We start from the raw sequence: 27146 nt of genomic DNA on the forward strand, positions 1-27146 counted from the left end.
TTCAGAACAAAGGATGTCTTCTATATCTAGAAGTGACTCCCTGCCCTCTGAGGCCTCGCTTCCTTCCTCAAAGCCACACTGGGATGGGGGAGGGGTCTATGTGTCTGTGAGATTTTGGCAGCAAGAGAAAAACTTCTAGGTTTGGTATAGAGTGAAAAATTTTATAGTGGAAAACTCTATTCCATGGACTGTCTTACCTAATACATGAAACACCCTGGCTTTAACAGCTGCGGCACGTGCTCTTTAGCTGCTTCACGCCCACCCTCCATCCTTCCACCCACTCACCCTTAGAAAAAAGATCTTGCCTATTGTTTCCCCCCCCCCACCCCCAGAAGCTAGTTCACCATACCCAAAACGCTACAGTCTTAGTATCCCAATAAAGATCTTTAAATGTATTTTGGTAGCTGTTATTTAAACAATATGTTCAGTGGATAAAGACTTCCTTATTTTGCGTGCATATGGGACCATGTGTAAAAACAAAATGATTGATTTACACTCTATGTTGGATCAAAACAAGTCATGGCTAAATGATGGCATGATTTAGTGGAGAGTCACTGGTACATCCCTTCAGTGGGCAGAGACCAGAAAGATTTGAGAGATGGACACACGGGGTCAGGCCAACTCTCACTTACAGCAGGGCACCAAGCTGATCTTGGATTTACATTTTCTGTCACTTAATGTTCCTCAAAGACTGAGATGTCGGGTTCCCTCTTCTCTGCCTTCTGTGATCACATGAGGGAATATAATTCACCATGACTTTTTTTTTTTTTTTTTTTAGAATTGAGCTCTCACTCTGTCACCCAGGCTGGAGTACAGTGGCCTGATCATAGCTCGCTGCAGCCTCAAACTCCTGAGATCAAGCAATTCTGTCATCTCAACCCGCAGGCTCATATCCCTGGGCTAATTTTTAAAACTTTTTTGTAGAGACTGGGTCTTGTTATATTGCCCAGGCTGGTCTTGAACTCCTAGCCTCAGGTGATCTCCTGCCTCTGCCTCCCAAAAAGCTGGGATTATAGGTGTGAACCACTATACCTGGTACTGACTTCTGAACCATCAGGGGTTTTTTTGTTTTGTTTTTGTTTTTTGAGACAGAGTCTCACTCTGTCACCCAGGCTGAAGTGCACTGGTACAATCTCAGCTCACGGAAACCTCCACCTCCTGGTTTCAAGCTATTCTGTTTCAACCTCCAGAGTAGCTGGGACTACAGGCACCTGCCACCATGCCTGGCTAATTTTTGTAATTTTAGTAGAGACAGGGTTTCACCATGTTGGCCAGGCTGGTCTCGAACTCCTGACCGCAAGTGATCCGTCTTCCTCGGCCTCTCAAAGTGCTGGGATTACAGGTGTAAGCCACCATGCTAGGCCTAGCATTTTGTTTTACTATCCTGTAACAGATACTGTTGATGCTTCTTATAAGCCCTAAACCTACCCTTGAGTATTTCTGAGCATCTCTTCCTCAATTTCGATGTGCCTTTATTATGAACACCCCATACCAGTGACTATCTTAAGAAGATAGTCGGTTACTGGAGATACTTTTCTCAGATGAAAGCACCTGGGAGTTTGTATTCACCCTCCCACCCCCCACCCCAGGGTAAGTCATAGCCAATGACAGACCAGTAAAAGACTGTGACAGATAGCCCTTTCTCAAAATGGCCACATCTTGGTCCCACATGTTCTAGAACGTTGCTGCTCCCCAACCAAGAGGTGGAGTCTATTTTCCCTCCTTTTGAAATTGGGTGGGACTTCGTGACTAATTCTATGCAGAATGTGGTGGAAGTGATGCTGTGTAGTTCGTAAGTCTAGGCCATAACAGGAGACATTGCTTATACCTGCCTCTCTCAGGACACATGCCCTTGGAACCCAGCCACCATGGTGTGAGGAAGCCCAGGACACGTGGGGAAGGCATGTATAGACTGGCTGGCCGAGAGGCCCCGCTAAGGTCCCAGCCCACAGCAAGGACCAGCTGTCAGACCTATGAGTAACTGCACCTCCAGAGGACCCAGGCCCCAGCCTTCAAGCTGCTCCAGCTAGTATGGTGTGGAGCAGAGATGAGCTATCTCCACCAAGTCCCCCACCAAATTGAAGACCCATGAGAAAAATTAGTCTTGTGGTTGTTTTTGAGCTACTATGTTTAGGGATGGTTTATTGCTCAGCAATTGATACTTGACATAGATTTAATACCTAGAAGTGGGGTACTATCATAATGAAACCTAAAGAATGGGGCTTGGGACTGGAAGGCTGGAAACACCTTGATAAAGGGGTTAATGAAAACCTAAAGGGCCTCAAAGGGACTGTCAGGGGAAGCCAATGGCCCTGGAGGACCACTGCAATTTTTCCAGACCCCTATGAAGAAGTGGGGCTTTATTTCTCCTCCCCTTGAAATTGGGCAGGCCTTAATTCTGCTAGATAAAGAGAGCAAAATTAATACTGTTATTGTTTTAAGCCCTGTAGGGGAGGGTCAGGAAAAGGCCATTTCATGAGGCTAATTTATTAATTACTCTCAACAAGCTCTTTAAAACCACCAAATATACATGGATTATTCCTAAACTTAATTTTTAAAAACTAGTAATATTATTATTTTGATTTGCATTTTTATATCCATAATTAATTCTTTTTGTTGTTGTTGTTTTATGACAGAGTCTTACTCTGTTGCCCAGGCTGGAGTGCAGTGGCTAAATCTCAGCTCACTGGAACCTCCACTTCCTGGATTCAGGTCATTCCCCTACCTCAGCCTCCTGAGTAGCAGTTTCCTGAGTTACAGGAACATGTCACTATGCCCGGCTAAGTTTTGTATTTTTAGTAGAGACAGGGGTTTCACCGTGTTGGCCAGGCTGATCTTGAACTCCTGGCCTCAAGTGATCCAGCTGCTGTGGACTTTCAAAGTGCTAGGATTACAGGCATGAGCCACCAAGCCTGGCCTATATCCACAATTAAGTCTAAACTTCCCCTGAGTTAAAGACCCTAACTCACAAAGAGAGAAAATATTTTTACCATTCCAAGAAATTAGGATTAACATTCCAAGCAAATTGGATGACCCTCTTGCTAGGTTGAGTTGCTCACTGACGACATTTGTGGCTGGATCACGAAATCTGGAGCTATAGATGCCTAGGGAGATTCTCCTCATGATAACAACAAATCACTTGAGCCTGATTATGCAGAAGCTGTGCTGAAACTTGGTGATTCCCAGTTCAAATCCTCCAAATGGGTGGTCTCACAGCCTGTGCTCTGAGTTATATCTTCCTCACTTTCTGTATCTTCCCTAATTATCAAGCCTGATTTGAATTTACAAAACCAGCCCCTCACCTGCAACTCAGGTCCTTCCCCTCTATATTAGAAGTCCCCTATCGACTGTTTAATGTTATTCTGAATTCTTTTCATGCTCTTCCAATCTGGCGGGGCCACATCTCTTGAATATATTTAAATCCAATTGGATTCTGAACATCCTTCCCTGTCATTGAAATTACTTCAATGACAGGCGGAAGGCACAAAGATGATCATTGTAGCATCATTTATACAGCCTAACCATTGGAAACAAATAAAATAACCAGGAAAGAAACTGTTAGATCTCAGTCACATTCAGGGTAAGGTGGCAAGAGGGGAAACACAAGGTGGGCTTGGTGCCAGGTACCTATCGTCCCAGCTACTCAGGAAGCTGAGGCAGATGGAGCTTGAGCCCAGGAATTCAAGGCTGCGGTGAGCTATAATGGTGCTAGCACACTCCAGCCCCGGTGACAGAGCAAGACACGCCCCCCACTACCACCACCAAAAAAAAAAAAAAAAAAAGACAGGAAATACATCAGTCACTTATCTAGGCCTATGAAAGCCTAAGGAACAAGCAAAGGGGTGTGAGACCTCAGGCCAACGCTGCACTTGGGATCTGTACGCATACACCATCCCTTATACTCAGTTTTGACCACAATGAAGCAAAGTCTGAAAGCTGCCTGGAAGGGATGAACAGTCTGTGTGCTGCATGTGCACAGAGATACGTAGGACACAGATGAGACATTTACCTCATATTCATGCCCATATTTTGAGATGCAGAGACCCAGCAACTAAAATGAGCCTGCAAGCTGTGCCTCCCACAAAGAGAAAGGCCTGATCAACTCATTCGTACAGAGGGGTGGTGTGGCTATGGAATGTCTATCTAGAAAGGATTTAGAGAGAGCAATTGGTTGGAAGGATGACAATGGTAGATTTGGGTGGAAACAGTGGTAGCATTATAAGTGCACTGTTATTATTTTGAAATAGAGATGGTAGCTAACCATCCTCCCAGCTACCCCTTGGTACTGCCTCTACCAGACACTAAAAAAGCACAGAGGAGAGTAGTGCCTTGCTCCACCAAAAAGACTCTCTAATGGTAAAGGCAGGGACAGAAAATTGGACTCGATGGAGGGGGGTCCCTTGAGAGCAGAAAGCAATGATCAAATCTCTTACAATAATATGTTCTCTGGCTTAGTGAAACAGATAGGCTGGCAAGAGTGGCTGGGAATTGCTTTCCTGGTAAGAAACCCAAAAGAGAAAATTACCACTGGGCAGGCAGGGCTTTCTAGAATGCCCAAGGGCTTGTCCCCTGTTCCACCAGCTGCTGAGTCAGCAAAGGACCTTGTGTTTGTTTAATTCTGTATCTCGCCAGCTGTGTCTGTATCAACAGTAGCCCCAGACTTAGAATTAATCAGCCTTCACATTTATAGGTGATGCTTTTTGCTGAGATGTTGAGAGCAAAGGAGAAAACAGAAGGAAAATTCCAGCTTCTGTGGAGGGATTCTTCCAGCTGGAAAACCCCAATTCAGGGTCGTCCAACCTCAGAGAGAGTACAAGCCCAAGTCCCGCAGGCATGGGGGAAGTACTCAAGTTCCAGTGCTGATGTTCTGACCTGGAGAGGGTGAGCAGGGCTGGAATTCAGCTGGGGTAGTGGAGGCAGTCCGAGTCCTGCTTGCTGGGTCCTCTCTGCTGAAGGAGGCCAGATGCCCTAAGAGTGCAAGCAGTTCAGCCAGCATGAGTGAGAGCCCACACATGCCCAGCTCTGTGTCAGGGGCTGTATGTTTGGGGTGGGAGTAGGATCTGGAAGAAAAGCAAGAAGACAGACAGATCTCATGAAATAGAGGCAATTCAAGGCTACGGGTCAAATTCAAAGCACTGGGGCAGGCAGTGGGATGCATTTTCTTCACCAATAGGCATCAGAAAACCTGGATTCCAGGCTGAGCAACATCACAGCTGAGGTCCCTATAACAAAAGACAGATCAACAAGAGAAAAGGTTCATTCCATTTTGATACAGCCACTTGACACATAATTTTACACTACAACCCAGATAAGCTATCTTAAGTGCAGCATTAAAATGAAAGGGCCCAGTGAAAGAATCTAGATACACAAGGCCACATATCATATGATTTCACTTCTTTGAGATGTCCAGGATGGGCACATCCATAGAGACACAGGCAGATTCACGGTTGTAAGGGGCTGGGGGAGAAGTTAATGGGGAGGGACTGCTTAATGGATGCAGGGTATCCTTTTGGAGTGATGAAAATGTTTTGGAATTAGAGAGTGAGGATGCTTGTAAGACATCGGGAGTATACTTATTGCCACTGAATTATTCACTTAAAAAGGTTAAAATAGTAAATTTTTTATCGTTTTTTTCTATAATTTTTTAAAAATGGAACGATCCACTTTCCACTCTGGTTGCCTTTTGCTCCTGTGTGTCCTAGAAGAGAACAGCCTCTCTGTGCTTCAGTTCTCTTCTTCCCCTGCAGCACGAGGCTGTCAGCCCTGCCTTCCTCCAGGGCCTTGGGAGGCCGTGTGTGAGAGCAGGAAGGGCATGGCCATGGGCTCAAAGCCCACCCACAACACTCACTTACTGTGGGATATGAGCAAGTTACCTGGGCTCTCTGAATCTCCATGTTGGCATCTACATATAGAGTTTCTGGGAGTCCAGACTTGCTGTTTGAGTTAGAATAGCTTTTATGAAGAACCAGCACTTACAAATCACGCAAAAAAAGTACAAGTGTATGTGTATATGTTGTGTGTGTGGTGTCTAGCATAGATAGCCTCACTAAAAGGGAGCCAATAGAGCTAATAAATGAACTAATAACTAAGAAAGAACTAATAGAACCAATAAAAGTGGAAGCAAGTTATAAAAGAAAACCTCTGATTAACTGTAAGGAACAGAAGACGGTAAAGTCAGCCATAATTGTTGGTAACATTTCATAGAAAAATAGGATTTGCACTGACCTTTAAGGAGAAGTGAGATTTGGACAGGTGGGTGTGGGGAGGGGTAAGACAAGGCATCCATGAGAAAGGCTTAGAGGTAGGAGCATGCTGGGGCCGGTAAGAAAACTGGGCTGGCTGCAAAAGAGTATTTGGAACACATAGGGAAGGACCAGGTGTTGGGCTTTCTGTGTTGGGCTTTCTTGAACCAGGCCAAAAGTTTGGAACTCATCCTGAAGACACAGAGGAGTCATGGATGGTTCTCTCTTTTTTTTTTTTTTTTTTTTTTTTTTTGAGACAGCGTCTTGCTCTGTTGCCTAGGCTGGAGTACAATGGCACGATCTCAGCTCATTGCAACCTCCACCTCCTGGGTTCAAGCAACTCTCCTGCCTCAGCTTCCCAAGTGGCTGGGATTATAGGCACCCACCACTACACCCGGCTAATTTTTTTGCATATTTAGTAGAGACAGGATTTCATCATGTTAGCCAGGCTGGTTTCAAACTCCTGACCTCAAGTGATCTGCCCCCTTTGGTCTCCCAAAGTGTGAGAATTACAGGCGTGAGCCACAGCACCCAGCCATGGATGGTTCTTGAACAGGGAAGGAAGATGATGGATATTTTAACAGAAGAGAATGAATCTGGCCCACACTGTAGAGCAATGCTTAAAGATGATAAGAGTCTAGAGGAAAGGAGATGAGCCTGGCATCTATGGCTTTAATCCAGCATGAGATAATGGGGCATGGGGGAGGGGAGTAAATCTTAGAAACACCCAGTGGAAGAATTCACAGAAGTTCTTCTGGGCTTCAGACTCACCCTGCCACCACTCCTTCTTGGCTTTTGGCATCAACAACATTGGTCTAGCTATTTCTCATCTGTGGGTGTGTTCCTGGAAAAAATTATGGTAGTAGCCAAGAAAATGATTCAGGGGACACAAGCAGAGCTGCATTGACAAGCCCATGTCAGGAAGCACAACGCCGTGTGGGAGGAAGGAGCTGGCTCTCTGCACTATTGGCTTGATGGGGTTCAGGGCATGCTACCCCCCAAATATGGTATCTCGGCATTTGTACAAGTGGCAGAAGCAGGAAGGTTGCTTTCACCTTCCCTTCTTCTCCCCTGAAGCAGGCCATCTGCTCTCGGAAGGATTTTTCTGACCCTCTACTATAGCAGATCAGAAGACCCTCATGTGAGAGGTAAGGAACATCCTCATCTCTGAAGAGAAAGAGTCACTGAGAGGATCCAAACAAATAGGACTTGTGAAGTTCCCCCAGTTTGTTGGCATTAGATCATACTTTTAATCCAATCATACTTCACTGCCATTATTCACTTCTTCATCAAACCTAGCATTAAGGTTTGCTCTTGTTGGTCTACCTTTTGTTATAGGGACCTCAGCTGCGAACATAGCAATGGGTGAGGAAAAGATATTCCTCTCCTATAGGATTAACCTTGCTTCCTGGATTTGGATGCCATAAAGCTCCAAGGCACTTGGGCTGCTCTTGAAGGTCTGTAGGATGGCAGCCAGAAAGTCTCATCATTCCCTGTGGTGGCCACAGGGTACTCCCTGGCAGGGAGAGTAGGCAGCTACTGATACCATGTATTGATAAGGATCTCCATGATCCCAGCAAGTGGCCCCAGGAGAAAATCCTCGCTATTTCAGTCAACTGGGTAACTACTGCAAACTTGAGCCCACCCAGGAGGTGGTGCTTCCACACCAGGGTATGTGGGAGCACAGATATCCTACAGAAATGCATGCTGGAAACTATAAAACATTGTTGAGAACACTCTTCATAAAGAACTCTGAATTCGATAATAAGAAAACCTGAGACCCAACTTTAAAAAATAATGAGCAGAAGATTTAGATATACAGTTCTTTAAAGAAGATAAACAGATGGCAAATAAACATAGGAAAAGATGCTCAACATCACCAGTCATTGAGAAATGCACATTTAAATCATGATGCGAAATCATTACATACCTATTAAATTTAATACAATTTAAAAGATGGACAATTCCAAGCGTTAGAAAAAAACTACAAGCGACTAGTACTTTTATATACTGCTGATGGGAGTATAAAATAATAAAATTGCTTTAGAAAACAGTTTGATAATTTCTTATAAAGTTAAACATACATCTGCCGTAAGATCCCACATGCAACAACCCTAATGTCCATCAGCTGGGGAATGGATAGAGAAATTGTGGCACATCCATAGAATGAACTACTAGTCAACAATAAAAAGAAATGAACTCCTAATGCAAGCAACAATATGATGAACCTCAAAACGATTATGCCAAATTGTAAAAGCAACACTAAAAAGAGCACATACTGTTCCATTCTAGAAAATGTGACTAATCTGTAGTTTGCTCAATGGTTGACTGAGGACAGGTGGGTATGGACAGGCAGGCAGGAGGCAGGAATTACCAAGGGCTATGAGGAAGCTTTTGGAGGAAGATGTTCACTGTCTTGATGGTGGTGATGGTTTCGTAGGTATACATACTCGCACATCAAAACTCATGAAATTGTACGCTTTGTGTGTAGTTTGTTGAGTTTTGGTTGTCAATTATATCTCAATAAACCTGTACAGAAAAAACAAACCTCCAAGTTATCTGCATCCTATTCAGGGTAAAAGCCAAAGTTCTCATAGAGGTGAGGCTACAGTGTGACTGGTCGACTCACCATTCACAGTGCTGCCTCCCCAGCTTCCAGAACAGTGCCTGGAACATAAAAAGAGCTAAAGAGGTCATTGATAAGTGATTGTCTAGCAGGCCCCCACTTAATAATAATAGTTTTTTGGTAAGTGTTGTTAAAAACAAGGAGGAGGAACTACTGACTCCATTTCTCTGGCATCTGTGTATCCTGGAAAAAATAATGATGATTTTAAAAAAGAGCAAGAAAGAACTCCTCAAATAATTAAACATGGAGTTGCCGTATGACCCAGCAATTCCACTCCGGGGTATGTTCTCAAGGGAAAGGAAAAATATGCCCACACAAAAACTTGTTTATGAGAGCTATTTATTTATTTATTGAGGCAGAGTTTCACTGTTGTTGCCCAGGTTGGAGTGCGATGGCATGATCTCAGCTCACTGCAACCTCCGCCTCCTGGGTTCAAGCGATTCTCCTGCCTCAGCCTCCTGAGTAGCTGGGATTACAGGCACCCACCACCACCCCCAGCTAACATTTTGTATTTTTAGTAGAGACAGACTGTACTGTTGGCCAGGCTGGTCTTGAACTCCTGACCTCAGGTGATCCGCCCACCTCAGCCTCCCAAAGTGCTGAGATTATAGGCATGAGCCACTGCACCCGGCCGAATCATATACTTTAAATAGGTAAATTATATGCAATGTAAGCTGTACCTCAATAAATCTGTTTAGAAAGAATAAGGTGGCATATGAGGGAAGGCAGTGCTCTTGCTCAGAGTTCAAGTGCAGAATGGCAACCCTGTTCTACAGTTAGTTCACTGGCATGGTTAGGACCCCATCGAGCACCCCCTGAGAATGAGGTGGCTCAATTTCTCCAGCAGAGAAGGGGCTAAGGGCCCCGAGAGAGCCCTGGAAGGAAGAAAGGGCTTTTTATTTGGGGACAAGTAAATGAAAGCAGTTGCTCGTAGCTCTGCAGCCCACGGCTGGGGCTCCGGCTGCTGCCTTGTGCTGTATTGAGCGACATGACGTCCCCCTATTGCCTCTTAATGATAATACCTTCTATTTATACCAAACACCTCTCCTCCCAGGAGAACGCTATGTTTTCCCAACATTGATTCAGTAAGCCAGCCAGACTGAATTGAATTAAAATTCACAGCAGCCACTCACACAAGCCTACCCTTTCCCCTGCCTGCTCCCTCCTTTGCGCACTGCTGTGATGCTCACAGCAAAACAAGGAAGTCAAGAACGCTGGACTTCTACACATCTGCCCCACTGAGGGAACTTGCCCCCACCCAGCTCCAGGCCTTGGAGGCAGTAGGGGTGGGGGCCAAGGGCCCTTTTATCATGGGAGAAATATACTGCCGAAGAGAAGGGTCTTCACATGTGATACCCTCCCCCTCTCCAGAAACGTATCCCTTTTAATCCATTAAAACCCAAAGGTGAGAACTGCTGACTAGGGGATATCAGGCACAAAAGAGAACTACATCGAGAGAGGCACTGGAGTCTCTTCTGACTGTTATTGTCTACCACGCAGACAGCTGTCTATTTTGCCTAGGCCAAAGGGCAACCCAGGCTTCTGGTCAGCACCAGCGGGGAGAGTTTCCATTGTGCAGACCCCTGGCTCTCTGGCGGGCTCTCCTAGCCCTTTCCCCTTAGTACAGATTCCGCTGGCCCTGGCCAGTCTATATTCCTAGCTATTCCATATCCCTGGCCTGAGGGACAGAACAGTAGGGGCCCAAGGAAGAGCCTGCCCTGGTCTGATTGGATTTATGGATGGATGCTCCAAAATGCACACACCCACACACAGTGCCTCACCTTCTTTGTGCCTCTGTCCTGCTCTGCCATCTGGCAGAATGCCTGGGGGCCAGTGGAGTAACCAAGTGCTAGGGGCAGGGGTCTCCTGCACACATACCCACTCCTTACATGCCAAACAGCAACGATGAATCAGTCAGGAGCGAGGCCTTTTTGTGGCACTGTGTGCCTACCTTGTGTCACCTTCTGCAAGAAGACCACACCCCCTGCCTTGGTTGAAGAGACACAGATGGCTTGAGAGGTGAGGGCCTAAGGGTGCCTCCCAGGGCAAGGTGAAATCACATGGCCCAAATCCTCAGGGGCTATAGTCCCAAGAGCTTTACTCACAGACCCTGGATCTCAGTGTAGGAACAACTTAGGGGTCGTTTCATCACCTCCTGCCGCTACTCTATCCTCATTCATCACCTGCCTCACCTTGCCAACATCAGCAGCACTTAAAAAGCAGGAGCACCACTGCCGAATTCTTTTCTACCCAGAATAGTTCACCCCTCACTGCCCTTCATTACCCAGGCCCCATTGGCATTTCCTGTGGTCAAGGCCCCTTAGCCCACCAATAGCCATGTTAACCTTGGATCCTTGAGAAGACACCTAGGGATGGGGCACGGAGCCCCAGGACTCACACAGCACCCATCTTTCAATGAGGCAATTGAGTGACCCTGCAAAAAGTGAATGTCCATGACATGAACAAGTTGGTCTTTAAACCACAGTTTTCAAACCACAGGCTGCCCCACTTCCACAGAAAGGGCCCGAGTGTTGGCCTCTATCATGTTGTATTTAAAATACTAGTCCAAGAGCATTAGATTTCCCATGTAAACATTCAAAGTTTGGGTACCGAGACTCCTCTTGAAATTGCAGTTAGGAAGTTGACATTTGTATCTTTTGGATTTATAAGGATTGGGCAATTATAATAGCAATAGTAACAAAGCACCTTACTCTGTTACAGCATTTTTTGATACATCAAGTATACTTATATGTTCTAAATTAGTGATTATTTGATTAGAATGATGGAATATTAGAGAGGGGCATTCTTATATGTCTGTAGTAGGTAGAGGACAAGCCTCGTGATAGCTCTGTGTGTGTGTGCATGTGTGTGTATGTGTGTACAAGAAAGACACCCCAAATGCTGCTCTGCACTCCATAGCTGCTGCAACAGGCATTGGGGGCACTTACAGTCCTGTTGTTGGTGTGGGTGAAATTGGTGTCTCCAGGCCCTGCACTGAAATAGGAAGCTGCCTAGCCCAGCAATCTCGGGAAGTCCAACATCATTAAGGGCCAGCTGTGGCGAGCACACCTCGCTGTCCCTCCATCCGTAACAACTGCTTTATTTATTGGGCAGCCACAGGAAGACACTGGTACTGATCGTGAATGCTCTCCAGGAGCTGCCTGGCACACAGCGGTCAGCATGCAAACTCTGAGAAATGAGAAGAGGCACCAGGGCAGGTGGTCTGGATTATCTCCATGGCCTCTGCCAGCTGCAAAATCCTAGACTTTAACGAAGATTCAGAGAGACAGGGAAAGCTTGGGAGCAGGGTGGAGTGAGATGCACCCAGGACCAGAGACCATCAGTGTCATCATTTAATAGGCCACTCTCATTTGTCACTTGAGAAACTGAAGCCCAGAGAGAGAAAGTGACTTGCTTAATGCCACATACTGGATAGGTGCCAGGTGAACCCCAATTGTCCTGGCCTTGGTTCTCTCTCCATGGTCACTCCCTGTCTTCATCTGTTTAGGCTGCTATAACAAAATACCATAAACTGGGCAGCTTATAAACAACAGAAATTTACTTCTCACCATTCTGAAGGCTGGTAAGTCTAAGATCAAGGCACTGGCAGATTTGGCGTCTGGTGAGAAATCCCATTCTTATAGATGGCACCTTCTCACATGGTGGAAGAGGCAAGGCCACTCTCCGGGGCTTCTTTTATAAGGACACTAGTCCCATTCAGGAGGTCTCCACCCTCGTGACTTAATGACCTCCCGAAGATGCCACCTCCTAATACCATCACCTTGGGGGATTAGGATATCACCACATGAATTTTGAGGGGACAAAACACTCAGAGCATAGCACCTAATAATCCTGGCATTCCCATATCTGCTGATGGATGGAAAAGGCCATCCAAAGACCTGGATCTATGGGGAGAGAGACCATCCCAAAGCCTTGCCTCTACCTGAAATTCAGTCTAAACCAGCCTGCAACCTCTCAGCACTGCTCTGTGGGAGGCCGTTCAGGCAGAAGGCACAGACAGAATTACCGACAGTCACTGGCCAGGCAGGCCTCTCCCAGCAGCTGAAGAGGGGCTATTTTGGGGTATGGCTCCTTAGCTTTGGTCATTCCTGGGCTATGGATTGCACCATTACAATTACCAGCCCAGGAACAATTTCAAACTAGTGAGGGACATTCTGCTGGAGGCTCTGGGGGCAGTAAAGGTTTCAGTCTTGGCATGTAACACATCTTGTTCAGTCAAATGGGACAATAAAAAAGGAATTTGCGTTCAGATGCTGAGGAAGAATCTGGCAGGTCTTCAAAAAGTTAAACACAGAATTACTATGTAATCCAGAAATTCCACTCCTAGACATACACCCAAAAATATTGAAAACAGGTGTTCAGACAAATACTTGTACATGAATTTTCATAGCAGTGCTGTTCACAATAGCCCAGAGGTGGAAACAACATAAACGTCCATCAACAGATGAATGAATAAACAAAATGTGGTTTGTGGGTGAGGTGTAGTGGCTTATTCTTGTAATCCTGGCATTTTGGGAGGCCAAAGTAGGAGGATTGCTTGAGGCCAGGAGTTCAAGACCAGCCTGGGCAACATAGCAAGACCCTTGTCTGTACAAAGAAAAAAATCATTTTAAGTTAGGCAGGCTATGATCACCCCACTGCACTCCAGCCTGGGCGAGAGTGAGATCCTGTCTGTAAATAAGGAAATAATGTGGTATGTCTACACAAGGGAATAATATTAAGCCATTTGATATGGCTTGGATCTGTGTCCTTACCAAATCACATATCAAATTGCAATCCCCAATATTGGAGGTAGGGGCTGATGGGAGGTGATTGAGTCATAGGGGTGGATTTCTCATAAATGGTTTAGTACCATCTCCTTGGTACTATCCTCACAGTATTGAGTGAGTTCTCATGAGATCTGGTTGTTTAAAAGTGTAGAGCACCTCCCACCTCACTGTCTCTGGCTCCTGCTTGGCCATATGAAGTGTTGGCTCCCCCTTCACCTTCTGCCATGACTGTAAGTTTCCTGAGGCCTCCCCAGAAGCCAAGCAGATGCCAACATCATGTTTCCTGTATAGCCTGTGGAACCATGAGCCAATTAAACCTCTTTTCTTTATAAATTACCCAGTATCAGGTATTTCTTTATAGCAACACAAGAATAGACTAATATACCATACAAGGAAATGAAGTACTGACCCATGCTATAAGGTGGATGAACCTCTAAAAATTATGCTATGTGAAAGAAGCCAGTCACAAAAGATCACATATAGTATGATTCCGTTTATGTGAAATATTCAGAATAGGTAAACTCATAGAAATAGAAAGTAGACTGGTGTTTGCCAGAGTTGAGGAGAGACAGAATAAGGAGTAACTGCTAAATGAGCACAGGGTTTTATTCTGGGGGGATGAAAGTGTTTTGGAGCTAGAGGTGGTATTTGTGCCACATTGTGAATGTACTAGATATCATAGATTTGTTCACTTTAAGATGGTCAATTTTTTTTTTTCTAAAAGAAATTTGTAGGCTTCCATGCTCCCAAAATCTAAGCACTTGAAGGATCTCATCGGGACTTGATCTCTCTCCCTCCTTCCCTCAATGCTGCTGCCCCTTGGCAGGCTTGGCCACGTGCTGGCTTCTGGACTTTCCATCAGACGTTATCCCTAGAGTTAGTGATCCCCACTGAAGGAGAGCTTCACTTTTCCTGGTGGATCTATCAAAACCCCTAATTTGAGTCTTATTTGCCTGACCCAGTCCCTGGAGCATTTTCCAGGCAGGATAAATGCTCCAACTGGCGAGGGTGGGTCTTGGCCTGACTCTGTGGCAAGGGTTGGGGGTGAGCATCATAGGATCTGCCTCATCCAAATCAGAGGGCTGAGAAAGGGAAGGAGGTGTTCCCAAAGGCAATGGAGTCTGGGTGGGCAGAAACAGCCAACGTCCACTCCAGGACTCTGAAAAGTGTAGCTTCTCTTTCTCCCTCCCTCTCTTGTGCTGAGATACTTTTGAAGGCTACAGCACAAGGGGAAGATGGGTTTTTTGGCATAGACCTGATCTCCCCTCATCTGTCCCAATGTCACGAGTATCTCAGTCCACTAACTACATGTTCCTTCTCCTCATTATGGCCCCTCAGGCCAACTAGCGGTTTTTGCCATGCCAGAACAAGCTGGCCCTTTGGAATTTTATTTTGATGATGAATAATGATTTTGGACCAGGAGAACAGAGCTGGTAAGAGAGAGAAAACATGCCCCTTCCCTCATGGGTGGCTGCCATTTCTCTCACACTTGGATCCAAGCCCTCTTTCTAAGACCTCCTTCCACAACCACCATGCCCATCCCAGGTCTTCCTTCCCAGCACTCTCTGAGCCCACACAGTTAGGACCACTATAGTGTCGATGATAGAGTTGGTGATGGATTGACCAAAGGAGTATGCCTGGCATAAGACTTTTATTCCAGAAGGCTTCTGTCCTCTGCAGTTGGAATGACCCACCCCAGGGACCCCAGCCCCCATCCCACTCAGTTCCCAGGCCTGGATTAACTAGCATTGTTGCTGAGATTCTCGGGAAGCCAGGAGGTGGGAATGGGGGTGGGGTAGGGAGAAAGTGGGTGTTAGGTCTTTTGTCTGGCCCCAAGTTGGCAGGCATCCAACTTGTTTTCAGAATTTGCTGAGTCTCTCCAATGCTCTTTTTAAATAATCTGGGCTCGCCCCTACATCAGGGAACGACCAAAGCCCTCTCCTATTTACTTGAAAATGTATTTAACTATTTCTGTGTAGCACTTTGCTTAAGAAACAGGGCACTTTTCTCTAGAGAACAGGAAGGTGATTTGAGGTCTTTTGGAATGTGAAAGGATTCCAGTGTGCAAGGGGAAGGCACAGAAGGCAAATGAAGAATGCTTCATTTGAAGAATATGCTGTGCACTATGTGAGTGTCTGCCCCCAAGGGGTTCAGCCCAGCCAGGGAATAGGACCTGCAGCAGCAGAATTACTCTGCCTGGGAGAGCCAATGGTGTTCTGGCATTTCCTCCACTATGTGGACAAAGGAAGAGAAGTTGAAGCCATCCTCACAGGGTTAACAAGAATTATGGACAGAAATATTGTTATAATTAAGCATTAATCGAGCTGCACTTTGAAATGCATTCAAATGAAGAATGCAGCCTTGGGGAGTGCTCTGTGGGACGGAGGGGCTGGATAATGAGGCTGACCCCACTTTGTGCATTCCTTTCCCCACCAGTGCCCAACCCCTTAATCTGGCCCAAATGGCCAATTCACAAACATATTAAAATAGTCCATGTTATCTGTTTCCTTTTGGGGGGAAAAAAAAACAAAACTGCACAACAGAAAGCTTTTCACAACACAAATAACTCTTCTGTGAAATCCTACTAAATGCAGATTTACTTCTGTGTGCTGTGTCCTGCACTGGGAGTCTTTCAGCCCAAATTGCATGCTTGCATGGACTGCTTGTCTCACTAACCACACAGCTCCGTGGGCTCTGTTTGTTGAATGGACTCTGGAGCCAAGGAGCCTGAGTTCAAATTCCAGCTCTGCCATTTGCTAGTTGTGTAACCTTGGGCAAATTATCTGTGCCTCGATTACCTCATATGCAAAAAGGGTTAACAGTAATCTACTTATAGGGTTGCTGTAAGAGTAAATGGGTTAGTCTATCAACAGCACTTAAAATAGTGCTTGCTGTAAGAGTTAAAGAAAGAAGAAAGAAACATGAAAAGTGGCTCAACAGTCAAAGACAGGTTTATTTTGGAGAATTTGCTTCTGGGCAATTTTGGTCAGGAGCACTTTCTCTGACAGACTACAAGAATTTAAGGGTTCAGGGTGAGAGAGCTTATCAAAGACTTGGACTGTTTCTTTGTGGAGAAGAAGCTTATCATGGGGCTGAAATATTTCTGGTTAGAGAGGAGATTATCTTGGGGCTGACATCTCTCCAGTCAAAGGGGAGGTTATCTCGGGGCTGGCATGTCTCTGGTCGGAGAGAGGTTTATCTTAGATTGAAATGTTTCTAGTCAGAGATGGCATTTGTGGTTTATGGTCATGCTGACATTAGCCTTTAAGCTGATGCCTTATGGATTGGATTTAGGCTGGTTTTGCTCAAGGAGAACTTTAAAATGCATTACTTGTCCAAGATGGCAATGTTCCTGCTCTGTCACTTACAACATAGCATGTGCTATGAAAATGTTAGCTTACAACAAATAATAACATCTTGTGTCTATAATGGGGTTGAAATGATCTTTGCATAAGGTAAGTGGAGATTTTTTGATTAATCCCTGGGAAAATACTTACAAAAGTTTTCATACAGTAACTGGTTCCCCAACTCCATTTTTTTCTATCATATCTTAAGTTTCTCAGCTGAAAATTCTCTGGTCACAAGAATATAGGACACCTCAGGTGGAGGAATCACTATAATTTACACTTAATGATGTGTCTCAGGTCTCTGGGGGCTGAAGATGGGAACTTGAGTTAATTGTCTGAAGTGGAATTGTCATAGGTAACTTCATTAATTGGGACTTGCCTTTGCCATTCTCTCCTGAAGTGGCCACAGTGGTGCCTTCAATGCTTGTACATCCTATTGTTTCCCAGTGTTCCAGGCAGACTGGGCTCCACTCAGGAAATAATGAGAGTAACAGGTACAAGCCTCACGCAGAGAAAGCCCAGCACATTCTCTCTCCTTATCCAACAGAAATAACCAACAGGTCAGAAGAGCCCAGCTCACCCCTTCAGCCCACTCACTAGTGAGAGCTAGTCAGAAGCTTTTTTTCTCCATCAAAAGGTAGCCCCCTGCCCTGCACTGGTTTTCATGATGAATAAATGAACCCGTGTGTGTGTGTGAAGGACTTTGAGGAGTTATTCTTGTCACAGTCAAACTACATTTCTAATGATGCCTTTTCTCCTTGCTGGTTTCTCTTTTGCAGGGATTAGCCCAAGTTTGGTCTCCAGCAAGGTGGACAGATGGATGTATTAGAGATGACACCCACCAGGCCTAGACAGCTTCTCTCCATGCAGAGCTTCTACTTGAGCAGGAAAAGGACAAACAGCAAGAGCAACAGACACCATCAATACGGAGACTGCTAATTGGTGTTTGATTATAATTCAGATGTGGTCCGTGATTGAGTAAACACTTTCATTTAGATTATAATGGTTGCATATAGGGGAGTAGCTGAGGAATAACAAAAAAAAGCTGGTATAAAAGCAAATTAGAAAATAAGAAAAAGTTTTATTATCCCTTCATCTTTTCATCATTTCTGTCAAAAGACAAAATTCAAAATGACAATAAATTTAGTTAAATGATGGAATTGGCTTTTGTTTACAATTCATGAATGGGGCAACATCTCCTCTAAAAATTTAGAAAATTGCTACAATAAGCTGAGTAGAGGTCGTTGGCTTTATAGGCAGAAAACGCTGAGGAAATCAGAAACTGGGAACAAAAAGTGGATTGGTTAGCATCAGGATACTTTAGGTCCCTTTCCTCAGGGTTAAAGAAGAGGGGACTTCCTTATCATGAGGGCCAACACTAGCTTATTTGGGGATTTGCTTATTATCTCTCTCTTTCTTCTGATTTCTTGCAAGGTAAGATAAACAATTGAGTTTCGTTTTAATAATGTGGGACTTCAGCACAAGTCATTCCATTTTGGCTTGGTCTACAGGGGCCTAGTGCAGGAGCTCGGTCTCAATCAATGCCCTCCTATAAATTTTATTTAACATTTTTAAAATAAAAATATTGAGATAAAATTCATCTACCATAAAATCCACCATTGTAACCATTTTAAAGTATACAATTCCATTGTTTTTAGTATATTCACAATATTGGGCAACCATCACCCCTATCTAATTCCAAACTACTTTCATTGCCCAAGAAAGAAACCTCACTGTAGAAAATAAGAATAAATAAAAGGTTCCTCTTCCAGGCTTTCCTCTTAGTTCATTAAGAATAAATCATAGTTTCTTCAAAGGTTAATTTACTTTAATGTTTGCTAATAATCTTAAAGTAGCTGCTAATCATAATGAAGAAATAAGTGCATCTCATGTTCTTAGTTCTTCCACTTTAACCCAGATATTCACCCTTACATGCCTGGAAGAGCCCAGGCAAGTCTTACGTCATACCTTATTCCCCTTCCTTATTTGAAAATGTTATCACTTCTCTAAGCATTCCTCAAGTTACCTTCTCTGTTCTTTCATTCACCTCTGCCTTTTCTTCTTTAGAAAATTTCCAAGTTTTTAGCCAATCAGGTCAAGCATAGAATGTAAGGGTCCTGTTCTGACCAATGGAACTAGACACAGCAGTAAGGCAATTGCATCAGGTTATGAAAGTTATAAATGTCCCTGTCTCCTCTGTTCAGGTACGCTCTCGGGGCAAGACCGCTGGCGGGTTGCACCCTTCCTGCAGGAAGTAAACTAGCCTTGCTGAGTGATCCATTGTCTCAGTGCGGATTTTTACCAACGCTATAAACCCATTTCCAATACTCGTACTTTCCAGTTCCCTCCTGCTCCATCCCCTGGCAACCACTAATCTATTTTCTGTCTCTATACATTTGTTTATTCTGGAAATTTCACAAAAATGAGAGCATATAACATGTGACCTCTTCTATCATCATCTCTTGAGCATCCACCATGGGCCAGGTACTATGTGACTATCTTCCCTCAGAGGTTCAGTCCAGCCAGGGAGAAGGACCTGCAGCAGCAGAATTATCCTGCCTGGGAGAGCTGATGGTGTCCTAACATTTCCTTTTCTATGTTGTTAGAGAAATAGGAGGTAAAGCCATCCTCATATAGTTAAAAATTCTGGACAAAAATATTGTTAAAATTAAGCGTTAATTAGGCTGTACTTTGACTCACTTCCTTGTTGCTAAAAGTCTCCTAGCACAAGATACCTGATCATTTGTGTACCCATTGTTCCTATAACGAAGATTTCTGATATTTGAATCATAAGGCTTTTTTAAAGGATCACTTAAGATATTTTTCAGATCCCAAATTCCAGCAAAATAGCTGATGCCAGCCAGTTTGAAGACTCCTACAAAGAAATGGAATTAGCATGAGAGTCCCTGTCCCAGGACTTCTCCCTGCACTATTTGACCAATTCATGTTCTCCACACTTTGGCCCATTCCAAAATCCTTAAAAATCCTAGCCCCAAACTCTTCAGGTAGATGGATTTGAGATGCCCTCTCATCTTTTTTGGGTAACTCTACAATTAAATCTCTTGTCTCTGCTGCAGCCCAGTATCTTGGTATATTGCCTTGCTCCTCACATCAGACAATGGACCCATTATGGTTACAGTTTTCCAGTAAAAAGAGGGAAGGACGGGCGTTCTAGGAAGACAGAATAGCAGAGATGATGTGTTGGTTGGGGAAAGCTGAGAAGGTCCTTGGGACTATAGCATCAGATGTACAGGGAAGGTAGGAAGAATATGGGGAGAAAGGAGATAAGGCAACAGGTAAGTTAGGTCAGAAGGAGCAGAGCATTGGGGGGCTTTTTAAATGAGACTAGGATTTCTTCTGTAGGCTCTGGGGAGCCAGGCAAAGGTCGGTGTGCATTTTAGGAAGGAAACCAGCCATGGAGGGTGGGTTGCAAAGGGAAGACTGTTAAGTGGAGGAACAGAAGGATGCAGCAATCTAGGGTTGGAAAGGCTAGGCCTCCCACTCTGGCAGAGGCAGTGGGCTCAGGAAGCAGGAAACATCCATTTGAGAGTAATTTCTAAGGCTGAATGAATGGCAGTGGGTATCCCTAGATGGGGCAAGTGCAAGAGAGAGGGAGTCAGGACTCTGAACAGGCTTCTCTTGACATGCAATGAGACCTTGGGAGAGGCAGAAGGAGCTGGTGAGTCCATCACCCTCTGCTTAGAACACCATGATTTCCCCTTTTTCGTAAGAATTCTTATGCAGCTGTCAGATGTGTTGGAACCAGAGCAACTCCATCTTGAATAGGAGCTTCATAAAATGAGGCTGAAACCTAGTGGGCTACATTCCCAGACAGGCATTCTAAGTCACAGGTTGAGATAGAACATCAGCACAAGATACAGGTGATAAAGACCTTGCTGATAAAACAGCTTGCAGTAAAGCTGGTTAAAACTCACCAAACCAAGATGGTGACAACATGACCTCTGGTCGTCCTCACTGCTACATTCCCATGAGTGCCCTGACAATTTACATATGCTATGGCATCATCAGGAAGTTACCCGATATAGTCTAAAAAGGGGAGACATGAATAATTCACCCATTGTTTAGCATATAATCAAGAAATAACCATAAAAATGGCAACCTGTCTCTGGGGTGCTCTGTCTAAGGAGTAACCATTCTTTATTCTTTAACTTTCTGAATAAACTTACTTTCACTTTAGTCTGTAGACTTGCCCTGAATTCTTTCTTGCATGAGATCCAACGACCCTCTTTTGGGGTCTAGATTGGGACCCCTTTCCAGTAACAGAGCTTCCAAAGCCCTGTAGGATCAGGCCTCTGCCAGCCCCAAATACTCCCACAGTGGTCTTCCGTAGTTCTCTCCTCCTGCCAACAGCCTTGGCATCCATTCCCTGTGCACAACTGCCCTCTGGCATTCACCCACCCTTTTCCTGGTGAATGCCTACCTGTCTCAGCCCTGCCTACATCAAATCTCCCTATATGCGTCTTCTGAAACAATATAATCTTTCTTCATAGCCATTGTTACCACGGTCATTTTTCATTGACTTGTGTAATTTTTGATCCTGAAGCTCAATGAAGGCAGACACCAAGTCAGTTGTGGCTCTTGTATCCAGCACCTAGCCACATGTCTGGCATATAGTTGGTGTTCTATAATACTTGATGGAGAAATAAATGAGCAAACCAAACTGGGATCCTTTCAATGAACCTGAGGCCCTTTGAGGTGTAGCTTCCGTTAAGAGAATTGAGAAGAGAGGAGAGAGTCACTCGAATCCTGGCATTTTCTCTCGGAGTGGGGAGGGGGGCCTCCTCCACCCCAGCCTGAGGGGTTTTCTCCTGATAAAAATCTGTTTATGAAGAATGCCAAGGGTGGCTGTAGCTCCCAGGGTGAATTCTGCAAGTGCTTTGGCTGGCTTATTACCCTCAGGTTACACCATATTATGCTTTTTAAGTATAACATAATGAGGGCTCATGTAATGAGACAGCCTCACTCAGACTGTAATCAATGTCTAAGAGTGCATTTATTCAGCACTTTTCTTCTTGTTCAGTATGCATGGAAAAATTTGAACTTTCCAGCAAACCTTTCTTGAGCTGTTCTTTTCTCCAGCTTTTGTTTTCTGTCTCCCCTTTCATTCTCCCTCATCTCCATCTGACAATTCTCCTCCAATTGTTCTACTATAAGGCTCTGAGTTGCTGAATACGTTGAACAGAAAGGCCTGCATATTCAATAAAGAGCCCCAGGGAACTTGTAGGCAGGAGGCTCCAGGACTATAAGGAGGTAAAATATAGTCCACTTCCAGGCCAGCTAGCCCAGGGGACTGTTGGGTTGATGGAGATTGCAAATACACTACTATGTGAGTATCTCTGACTGCCCCTCTGGGCCTTAGCTTCCTTATCTGCTGTTCCAACAGCCCCTAATGGTACTCCCACCCTCCCTCCTACCCAGTCATTAATAGAAAGGCAATTTTAAATGAGTTAGGATTCTTAATGGCACAGTGCCTGGAATAAAGTAGTTTTAAAAATATTTGTTATATAGGAAGAAGGAAGGAAGAGAGTGAGGGAGGGAGGGAGAAGAAGGGAAACTGACTGATCACACCCATATGCTCAACTATAGCTAAGACCTTCTATTCACAAGAAACATTCCTTCCCCCAGAAGCCCGATTGACTCATGTAATACCTGGAACGACATCCCCAAGACTCTTCTCCCCACCTCATCCCCACACCTAACTCTATCAATGCTACCCCTCCAGACACCATCCCCAACTACACACCCCTCCCACCAATGCTCATTTCTGGGCTATTAGCAAGTAAAACAGTTACCCAAGTTTCCTATGCATTTCTTTATATCAAACATCATGTTCTCTGCTATGATACATTTTCAGCATTCAGTTTTACTTAATGTCTAATGAACAAATCTCATCTTTGCACATTTTGCAACCCTCAGGCAAGTTAATAAATGAGAATTTATATAATAAATATAAAAATCATAGCTTCCATAATCTATGTACTCTTCAATGACACCTTCCATTCTTTCCTCCTCTGGGTCTCATCCCCTTTTTAGTGTTGCCTAGCTAAAACAAATGCGCTCTCTAAAAAGATTAGTTCAATATTCTTAGATTCCTGACTCTTTCAAATGATGAGATATTAGCTCATAGCTCGTAGCGTCTTTCTCCTAAACCCTCCTCCCTTGCTGTGTTTTTGTTCTTGGTTCTGACAGCCTGTTGGCTTTGGATTAGAAAAGTTATTGACATTTCTTCTCTCTCAACTGCAAGAGTATGGAGGAACCAAATGGAGGGGAAATCCCACAGGAAAGTCAACCATGATGAGAACACAAGGTACAAACAAAACACCTGAAGAAGAGGGGAGATCAGGAAATGAGAGGAACAACTGTAAGCAAATGAAGGTCGGGCCTGTTGATTGTCTCACCATATTTGAAGGTCTAAATTCCAGTCTCAGACTTATTCAAGCAGGAACTTGCTCCTTCACACTGTGGCTTCCATCCTCAAAGTCACCTCATGACTCCAGATGGCAGCTGGTGTCCTGGTCATCACATCCATATTCTAGGAAGCATGATGGAGGAAGGAGAAATGGTGGAAAGGAATTAGCTTCCTTTATGCAGCCTTCCTGGAATTTCCACATAATATTTTGCTAAAACTTAAAAATACAGTTTCACCTTATAAGGGAGAATGGAAAATAGGGTCTTTTAACTGGTCACAGCGACATCTCAAATAAAATGGGTGTTCTGTTGCTAAAAAAGAGGTTGAACAAAGATTTGGGTGGAAACTAGAAGTCTCATTGAGAAGCCAAACTCAAACATTTGCTGATATTTTAATGAGAGAAAAAAAGAATGATGAACTAAAGACGAGAAGAGGGAAGAGTAGGAAACCTTAAAAATCCAGCAATACCTACCAATCAGAAATTCAGCTACCACTTTATTTTAGAAGACACTAGGCCAACAAATGATACTTTGTATGTGTTTATTGACATAAAAGTAATATGAGCTCTATGTTCATTGGACAATCTCAGGTACCTTGAGACATAGTAGGTGCTTGGCACATAGTAGGTGCTCAACAAATATGTTTAAATCGAAAGGTGTCTTGAATGATATATGATGTTAAATAAAAAAGTAAGTTTAAAGTAGTATGTAAAATAACCTACAACTTTACTAAAGTCAAATATGTGTATGTATATATGGATAGACAGAGTCAGCCAACTAGGCAGTAAAATCATTAAAATGATTGATAACAGTAATTTTCTCTGCATAATGGGATAGAATTGGGTGTAATTTTTGTTTTCTTATTTTTAGCTTTCCTGAATTTTCCAATTATTTGAAGTTAATTATGCATTACTTTTTATAGTTTTTAAAAGTCACATCAGAATTTAATTATGTATTACTTATACAGTCTTAAAAAGTTATATCAAAATCCATTTGAGACAAAATCAATTCACATATGACCTTACCTAGAGAACAAAAAAATCTAGATTATATTTTAAAATAAGAAAGAGTTGAAATAGGTATTTAAAAATAATTTTTTAAAAATCACTTCTTAATAAAGAATGATTCAGCATTAGAAGACAGGACTCCATAGAGACATTCAGACAAGGAACCCACAACTTTCTGGACAAGAGGATTAGGAAATAAGGAGTTGCCCTCAAAGCTTTAAGGCTCCTCTTCACTCTAGGATTCCTGTCTTCATTTCCAAAGTCCCTATCAACAGGCAGCAATCAGTGGCTTCATTAATCCTCAAATATTATGGTGACTTAAAGATGACATAGTGCATTCTTCACAAAGACAGATGTGTCAACTGAACCCAGGGAGGTTTTAACACCAGAGCCCCTAACTTTACACCCAATATGTTCCTAATTTGTCTTCCTGATCCCCTGCAGACATAGCTTATGTCTTTCAGTGTGGCAATGTTCATGGGGAAAGAAAGTTTGCCATAAAATTGGCTTTATTGAGCCTGAGTCAACCTATATTATATATCTGACTCTCATTCTGGAAGGAAAAAACTCACCTTTGGGTTCCACAGGGTCAATTAGTCTATGCCCTAAAGTTGTACAGAAAGGCTGAGAGGCCACCAATGGAGGTCCTGGATTATAACAAAGAGATTCTTCCCTCTCCTCTCACCCATACTCCACATCAGCCCACCATAGTTCCTTGAATGCAATATGCTTTTTCTTGCTTCTATACTTGCACCCAGGTCAATAATCCTGGTGGGGATAGCCCCTCTCTTTTAGTCAATCCAAACCTTAACTATCATTCAGGTCTCGCTCCCAGTCTTTCTCTATCCAAAGCTTCCTGCTATCCAAAGCTTCCTCTGACTCCTGCAACCCTTGCTACAGGCTCCCTTCTCTGACGTCCCGTGATCAGCACCACACAGTCAGCTCCTAACTGTATCTGCTATGTCATAGTCCCTACTGCTTCATACATGTGCCTCTTATCACCCCAGCCAGACTCTAAGCTCTTGCAGGGAGAGCAAGGTTTATCACACACACGCACACACATACACACACACACACACACACACACACACACACACACACGGTGGGGGGGAGAGAGAGAGAGAAGAGAGTTTATAGTATACTGCTTTGTACCTGGTAGCTTCTCCATAAATATCTCTTCATGAGTTAATCAGTTATTTGGAAATAACCAGAAAGCAGCTGAACAATCACACATTTTTAACAAGTTGAGTTTTAAGAGTCTCATGACCCAACTATATGCTGTTTACAAGAGACTCACTTAAGATCTAAGAACAAATAGGTTGAAAATGAAAGAATGGAAAAAGATATTCCATGCAAGCAGTAACCAAAAGAGAGCTGGAAGGTTATACTAATATTAGAAAAAATATACCTTAAGCCAAAAATTGTCATAGGCCAGTTGCGGTGGCTCATGCCTGTAACCTTAGCACTTTGAGAGAACAAGCCTGGACAATATAGTGAGACCCTATCTCTATGAAAAGTAAGAAAATTAGCCAGGCAAGGTGGTGCGTGCCTGTAGTCCCAGCTACTTGGGAGGCAAAGGTGGGAGGATTGCTTGTGCCCAAGAGTTTTAGGTTGCAGTAACCTATAATTGTGCCACTGCACTTCTGTCTAGGCAACAGAGAGAGACCCTGTCTCAAAAAGAAAAATTATAATAAGAGACAAAAAAAGGACATAATATACAGATGCTCCCCAATTTATGATGGGGGTAAATCCAAATTTAATTTCACTATTTTCTCTATGGCACAGTTAAATTGTTTCTAACTTTTCTATTTTTTTATTTTAAAGAAATTATTTTCCTTGGGATAAATTCTTTCCTATTCATATCATTAGTTGAAAATATCATAAGTCCAAAATGTATATTAGCTTACAATTTGGCAAAATAATTTAACACAAAGCCTATTTTATAATAAAGTTTTGAATATCTTATGTAATTTATTGAGTACTACTCAGTAAGTCAAAAGTGCAGTGGTTTTACACCATTGTAAAGTCAAAAAATTGTAAGTCAAACTATTGTAAATCAGACACCATCTCTACTAACAAAAGGGTAAATTCCTCAAGAAGCCATAACAATTGTAACATATATGCAGCAAACAACAGAGCCTCAAACTATATAACACCAGCACTGATGTATTTGAAGAGAGAACTAGATAGTTTCACTCATGTAGTTGGAGACCTCAATATTTCACTTTAAATAATGGATAGAACATCTAGACACAAGAGCAATATGGAAATAGAGGCATGTTACCCATGTTTTTTTCAGTCCAACAGGAACCCCATCTTTCAAATGCCAATTGGGAAGAAAAGGAGGACAGTATTATAAGTGCTATTACAAACGTTATTGTTAAATGCTGCTGCACCATTCGAGACATTTCTTGACTATCACCACTCAAGATGCGCTTTATCATAAGGAACCACTTTAGGCACCAAGACTATACTGTCTTCTCAGGTCACAAGTCCAGGTTCAACCCTTGTCTTCAAATCCCACACAGTTCTAGGGAGATTGAACTACAAGGGCATCCAGCATCCATTACATCCTGTCACCAAAGCACTTAGACCCTTGTCTAGGCCTCCTGCTTCCTCAGAATAATTTTATTTCAAGGGGCCTTTCTCCCAGCTCCTAGGCTATGACCAGACTCCCCCCATGCTTTCCTCAACAAGACTCCTTG

General features: G+C 43.6%; 1 long non-coding RNA gene across 1 annotated transcript in view; it reads right to left on the reverse strand.

Annotated features, from left to right (window-relative positions):
- Positions 1 to 2126: 2126 nt before the first annotated feature.
- LOC118147332 (uncharacterized) overlaps positions 2127 to 27146 on the reverse strand; it is a 30186-nt gene continuing 5166 nt past the window's right edge. Inside the window, exons 2-3 of the long non-coding RNA XR_004733619.3 lie at positions 23425 to 23558; positions 2127 to 5060 (exon numbers count right to left, since the gene is read on the reverse strand). This is a non-coding gene — a long non-coding RNA (uncharacterized LOC118147332). The remainder of the gene's footprint in view (positions 5061 to 23424; positions 23559 to 27146) is intronic.

Source organism: Callithrix jacchus, chromosome 14 (genome assembly GCF_049354715.1).
Source record: "Callithrix jacchus isolate 240 chromosome 14, calJac240_pri, whole genome shotgun sequence".
NCBI classification, from domain to species: Eukaryota; Metazoa; Chordata; class Mammalia; order Primates; family Cebidae; genus Callithrix; species Callithrix jacchus.